The sequence below is a fragment of the Macaca mulatta genome, chromosome 2 (genome assembly GCF_049350105.2).
Source record: "Macaca mulatta isolate MMU2019108-1 chromosome 2, T2T-MMU8v2.0, whole genome shotgun sequence".
Classification (NCBI taxonomy): domain Eukaryota; kingdom Metazoa; phylum Chordata; class Mammalia; order Primates; family Cercopithecidae; genus Macaca; species Macaca mulatta.
This window is the reverse complement of record NC_133407.1, coordinates 97,329,567-97,336,371: the sequence shown is the minus strand read 5'-3', so window position 1 is coordinate 97,336,371 and position 6,805 is coordinate 97,329,567. Positions and strand designations below refer to the sequence as shown.

The following is a 6,805-nucleotide window of genomic DNA, read 5'->3' as shown; positions in this document are numbered from 1 at the left end:
ATTGAATGTAACGAGTGTCAATTGCCAAATGAATGATGTAGAATATTAATACTGGAATTCAGAGAATAAGGCAGTCACTAAAAAAATGTATGCTCCTTAACCTTAAGGAGGCCATGCTGCCACATTTCTTTAGACCATTCATTCCCCCATTCTTTTAGATGATTCTTTCATACCTCCTATTCTTCCAAATTCTGTCACCTCCTTCTCCATCCTCCTCAGCTGATGTCCTTGCTTCTTTCACTGAGAAAATAGAAGCAATCAGGAGAGCTTCCTCAAGTACCCACCAACACATCTACCCACCTCCCTGCATCTGTGCTCACATATTCTGCCTTCCCTCTTGTTTCTGTAAATAAACTATCTGCCCATCTATTAAAAATCAGCTCCTCCGCTATATTCTGGATACCATCTCCCTTCACCTACTCAAATACCTTGTCCCGGCAATTCTCTACCCTTTCTTCTGCCTCATCAACTTCCCTCTCTCTGCAGCTTCTTTCTAATCAGTACGTAAAGTTGTACTGTCTTCCACATTAAATAAAATCTTGTTTAAAAATCCTTTTTCTATTAGAAAAAAATTTGACCCCATTTCCCCTTCCGGCTACCAACTTGCTGCTTCTTCACAGCGAAACTTCTCTACTGATTTTTCTAATCGTTTCCTATCATTTCCTCTCATTCTTCCTTAAACCTTCTCCAGTCAGGCTTTGATCCCCACCAGTCTACCAATACTGCCTTTGTCAAGTCCACCAGTGAGACTTTTTTTTTCTTTAGATGGAGTCTCGCTCTGTCACCCAGGCTGGAGTGCAGTGGCACAATCTTGGCTCACTGCAACCTCCGCCTCCTGGGTTCAAGCAGTTCTCTGCCTCAGCCTCCCAAGTAGCTGGGGTTACAGGTGCTCTCCACCACACCCAGCTAATTTTTAGTAGAGACGGGGTTTCACCATCTTGGCCAGGCTGATCTTGAATTCCTGACCTCGTGATCCACCCGCCTCGGCCTCCCAAAGTGCTGGGATTACAGGCGTGAGCCACTGCGCCCAGCCAACCAGTGACACTTTTATTGCTGAATCCAATGATCAATTCCTGGTTTTCATCTCACTTAACTCATCGATCATTCCCTCTTCCTTACAAAGCTTACTTTGCCTGATTCCAGGACTTCACCAGCCTCTTTATTTCTTCCACCTCATTGGTCTCCTGCTCAGTTTCCATTACTGGTTGTTTATCTCCCCCACCTGTAAATAGTGGAGAGCCCAGGGCCCAGGCCTTGGATCTCTTCTTTTCATGCTCCATACCTGCTCTCTCAGTGATCTCATTTAGTTTCATGGTTTTCAGTATCAACTATATACAGAGAACTCCTAAATTCATACCTTCAGCCCAGACCTCTCTCTTGTTTGTCTGTCTGTTTGACATTTATGTTAGGATATCTAGTGAATATCTAAGACTTAACATGTTCAAATTGAGCTCCTGATATTCTCCATCCTCCTTCCTGTCCTCCCCCAAAGCAGACTTCTGTAAATCTGCCCCATTTTCTGTAAGTGATAGCTCCATTCTGCCATTTGCTCAGTACATACACCTTAGCGTCATCCTCAGCTCCTCACTTTATGTCACTCTCCACATCTAATCCATCAGTAAATCTTGGTGGCTCTACCAGCAAATATATTCAGAATACAACTATTTATCACTGCCTCCTCTGCTATCACTGGGTCCAACCTATTATTATTGTTTCTCCTCTGAGGCAGTGGTGTCCTAACTGGACTGCCTGCTTCAGCCCTTGTTTTACTACGACCGTATCAACACAGCAGCCAGAATAGCTCTTCTATTCAAAATACTCAGTGGTTTTCTATCTTATTTAGAGTAAAAACCCATCTTTACAATGCTACAAGACCCTACATGATGTAACCCCATTACCTCCCTGACTTCATCATCTGAATGTTTGGCTCATTCTCTGTCCCAGCCAACGTGGCTTCCTTGGTATTTTCTGAACATGCCAAGCAAACTCCCACTCCAAGGCCTTTGCATCTCCTATTCTGTCCACCTGAAACTCACTTCCCTCAGCTACTGCATAGATTTCTGCCTCACATCTTTCCTTCTGCTTTGATGTCACCTTGTTAGAAGGGCTTTCTCTGACGATTCCATATCAACAGCAACCATTCCCTTCCCCAATATTCCCTATCTTCTTGATCTTGCATTTTCTTCAGAGCACAGTTACTGTCTGACAATACTTTCTATGCTTCCTCCTCTAAAATGTCAGCTCCTCACAAGCAGTCATTTTGGGTGTTCTGTTTGTTGTTGTGTCTGGAACCTAGACCGGTGCCTGGACATCGGAGATGCTCAATATATTTGTTGAAGAAATAAAAATCTTAGTTTATATCTTGTCTTAGACTGGCCATTTTAAAAGATCACACCTTGTGTTCTGCATACTGGAGATTAGCCCAGGCTATGTTAGAACATTGAAGGAAGGCCGCAGAAAGATTGCTCATCCATCATCTGTCTCAAAACTACCTAGCACAGCTTAACATAAGAAATGTAAAAGCCAAATTTCCATTGATAACCTAACTTTTGCCTTGTCTACCCACCCCTAATTATAGAACAAATGCTCCAAAAAAATTTTCCTGATTTGTGACTTACATAAAAAAATATCTCATAGTCCCAACTACTCAGGAGGCTGAGGCAGGAGAATTGCTTGAACCCAGGAGGTGGAGGTTGCCATGAGCCAAGATTGTGCCTCTGCACTCCAGCCTGGATGACAAAGTGAGACTGTCTCAAAAAAAAAAAAAAATTAAAAAAATTAAAAATCAAATTACATTTCATTGTACAATTTACAAATCCATGTTTTCGAGACAATAATATTACATAACAAAGAATATAAAATTCAATAATATTTGTTATTAGAATGTATGAATATTTGAAATATGAACTGTTACAGAAAATGACTTGGCCATACCACTAAATTGTCAGTTACCCAACTGGTCCTCAGGAACATCTCATAATGGAGACTCTATGTTGGAAAATAAACTTAGTGAAGCGCAATTGATAATCACTTCCAAGAACTGAAAGTATGGAGTGTGGGTTTTGTCTTGCTGTGTTTTTTGTTGTTGTTTTGTTTTTTTGCTGCACTGCCCACCAGATGGTGCTGTTGAGAAGTTTTCTTAAAAATTCCGAGTTGGGGGTCAACTATTAACCAAGTAATAGAATGTAATTTCTATGTTCAATAGCGGTTCTCTAATATTGTTTTTATTACTTTAGACAAAATGTTCTGTAGGCTCCTGGAACTTGTGCATGGGTGGGATGTGGGTCAGTTTCATAAATAATAGGCAATGTGAGTAGGTGGAAATTGGAGATAGAATTTCAGCTGCAGCAGCATTTGAAATTAGTAGATTTTCAGTGATCATTATGTACTTGGCTTCCCAGAGTTAAAAAATTATGTAAAAAGTACATAATTTTTTGTAGCTCTTGTTCAACCTACAAGAGTGAGCATAATAATACCATTTCAATTTTAAAAGTCCAATTGCTTATTCTTACATGGTTCCTGAAAAGCTAGCTTTATTAATTCTTTAAAATACAGGCAAGGGTTTTTAAAATAATAATTTAACAGTTGGATTTATGGCTCTTTCTACACAGATATTTTGTCTATTAGTAAATTCAGAGATTTTTTTGAGTGTATGCTATATACCATCTATCACTGTAATAATAGTATGAGCCATTCATACAGTATAGCAATTAGTCTACTTGGTCATTTCCTAAGAGCCACCAATTTTGATGAGAAAATTGGTGAATATAGGTGGTCAGATTTTATCTGATTTGCTACCATTTTGGAGCTTTCATGGAAATTTGAGAGTCAATGACCTCTTTTATTTTATCCTCTGTGCAAATGGAACCTTGCCATGAAGTAGCCATTACACTTGCTTTTCCAGATTAAATTCCAGCTTCTTTACCTTTTACATGTTGACTCTATTTTCCATCTTTTAATCATTATTGTTACCAGAATTGGGACGAGAAAAGGAAGGAATCATTTACATAATCATTTGCCTAATCATGTACATTTATTTACATAAGTTACACGTCTATCTGAGAGAATGAGAAGCAGACCCAGGGGGAGCGAAGAGCCTGGGGTGGGGGTTGGGACTTCCCCAAGGTCCTTCAGGGAGAGGGAATCTGAGATGTTAGCTTTCAGGAAGTCAGAAGAGTGTGGACAGCAGACATCTGGGCTTGAGGGCTCTGGGGCCTGCCTGCAGGGAAACACAGGCCATGAGATTGTCTCTGGGGAGAGCAAGAGAAGAAAGCAAAGCAAGCGGCCTAAGCAACACTCAATGTACTGCTTTCTTCTTTCCTCTCCAGCTGATGTTCCCACTTCCCAGGGCCTCCGCCTGGACTTGGGGATGCAGGGGATCGGCAGCTGTTCTGCTGGGCTGCTGGCAGGGGGGTGGCTCTAGCACAGATACCCCTTTCTTCTTCCTCGGAGGGAGCAGGAAGTTGCTGGGTGAAGCCTTGTTTCTCAGCCTCTCCATCCCCCAGTTATCAGAGGGAAGGCTCTGTGTAGCAGTCTGTCTCCTGTTCCTGGGCAGGGCTGGGCCAGAGGACAACACCAAGATAAATAACCCCAGCATATTAGGGCCCTCCTCCACCGCTTGTGGAGTTAGGCAACCTGGCAGTGCTAGCCCAGATTCCAAGGCTAGAGGCTGGCTTAAGCGGAAGCGGCAATCTGGGGAGTGGTCTTGCTCTGATGCCCCAGTGTCATTTGTTTTTGTGCCTCTAGTTAGTAGAATTGTTAGAGCCATAATTGCGAAATGTGTAAAACCACACTCTTTTTGGGTTAAAGAGAGAGACAAGAGAAGGAGACATACAGAAAATGCATCTTTAAAATACCTTAAAATATGTATATATGCAAATAATCATTGTTCTTTTTTCTTTTTTTTCTAAAATCAGAACATGACAGTTAGCACACTATCTCTGTCCACCCATCAATAAGTTCATCATCTGTGGATCACTGTCTTTATCATTAAAAAAACTACACCACCCCTAATATTGCAGAGCACCATTCTAAATATTCTGCTTGTATTAACTCATTTAATTCTTATAATACCCCTATGCAGTAGGCATTCCGGTATTATTATCACCATTTTACAGATGAGGAAACTGAAGCACAGAAAGATTACTTTCCCAGGGACACACAGAGATAAGCCCAAGGTTTTTATTTGTTTGTTTGTTTTTTGTTTTGTTTCATTTTTGTTTCAAGACGGAGTCTTGCTCTGTCTGTCGCCAGGCAATCTTGGTGCAATATTGGCTCACTGCAATCTCCACCTCCTGGGTTAAAGCGATTCTCCTGCCTCAGCCTCCTGACTAAGGGCGCACACCACCAGGCCCAGCAAATTTTTGTATTTTTAGAGACGGGGGTTTCACCATGTTGGCCAGGATGGTCTCGATCTCTTGACCTCGTGATCTGCCCGCCTCAGCCTCCCAAAGTGCTGGGATTACAGGCATGCACCACTGCACCCAGCTGTTTTTTTGTTTTTTGTTTTTCTTTACTGTAAGTTCTGGGATACATGTGCTGAACCTGCAGGTTTGTTACATAGGTATACATGTGCCATGGTGGTTTGCTGCAGCTATCAACCTGTCTCTAGGTGATAAACCCAAGATTTTAACCTGGGCAATCTGGCTCTAGAGTCTATGCTCCTAACTATTATGCTATGCAATTTGTACTTATTTATAAATCACACACGTATGCTACTGCAATAACATTAATATATACCTCATGAAACACAAACATACACGGACATTTTCAAAGGCAATGTTAACAATAAATATAAATAGAATTTCTGATATTTTCTTCCTTGACTCCAATAGATTGTCTTGTAATCCCCCATTCTAGAGACCACTGTTTAAGAATTTGGAGCCCTGTGGAAAGAGCCTGACCATGACAGGCTCAGGGAACATGAGCTGTACCACTTCACCATTAATACAGTGAGCTTCCAATACTTTCCAGCACCATGCTTCCTTTTTAACACAAACAAGTTTTGCAGATGCTCATATAAGAGTTGTACCTTTAGGCCGGGTGCAGTGGCTCACGCCTGAAATCTCAGCACTTTGGGAGGCCGAGGTGGGTGGATCACCAGAGGTCAGGAGTTCGAGAGCAGCCTGGTCAACATGGCGAAACCCCGTCTCTACTAAAAACACAAGAATTAGCTTGGGATGGTGGTGTGCACCTGTAATCCCAGCTACTCGGGAGGCTGAGGCACGAGAATCACTTGAACCCAGGTAGTGGAGGTTACAGTGAGCCAAGATCATGCCATTTCACTCCATCCCAGGCAACAAGAGCGAGATTCTGTCTCAAAAAAAAAAGAGAAAAAGAGTTGTACCTTTTGTATCCGTTGATTGAGAAAAGACACTGTAATTAAAGCTATTGAGTAACACATGCTTTTAAACGATTTGATTAATTATAGCAGCATCTACATAATGTAAAAAGTGGCCCACACATATGAAAGTCACATTAATTTTTCACTCTACATAGAATACTCAGTATATATATGGATTTGCTTGTTTCTTCTGGGCCCCTGGCATGCATAACCTTTGTAGATGGTGGAATTTGTTAGTGTTGTGGAAAGATTCTGAGTTCACAAGCCAATCAGAAATGAGTTTGAATTCTAGTCCCACATGTGCGACCTGAAAAAAAAAAAATGGATGTTTTCCAAGACTGAGTTTCCTTGTTTGTAAAAGGAGGATAATATATCCTTGCTTGTTTGTTATAAGCACAGCTATATATAAAAAGTCTCAGATACGTATTGACACAACAAATGGTAGCCATTATTCTCAGAAGC

At 41.4% G+C, this 6,805-nt stretch overlaps 1 non-coding gene across 1 annotated transcript; it reads right to left on the bottom strand.

The window, feature by feature from the left end:
- Nucleotides 1-4,909: 4,909 nt before the first annotated feature.
- LOC114676583 (small nucleolar RNA SNORD43) lies at nucleotides 4,910-4,972 on the bottom strand. Its single transcript, XR_003727634.1, has one exon. It is a non-coding gene; the product is annotated as a small nucleolar RNA SNORD43 (small nucleolar RNA).
- Nucleotides 4,973-6,805: the final 1,833 nt, after the last annotated feature.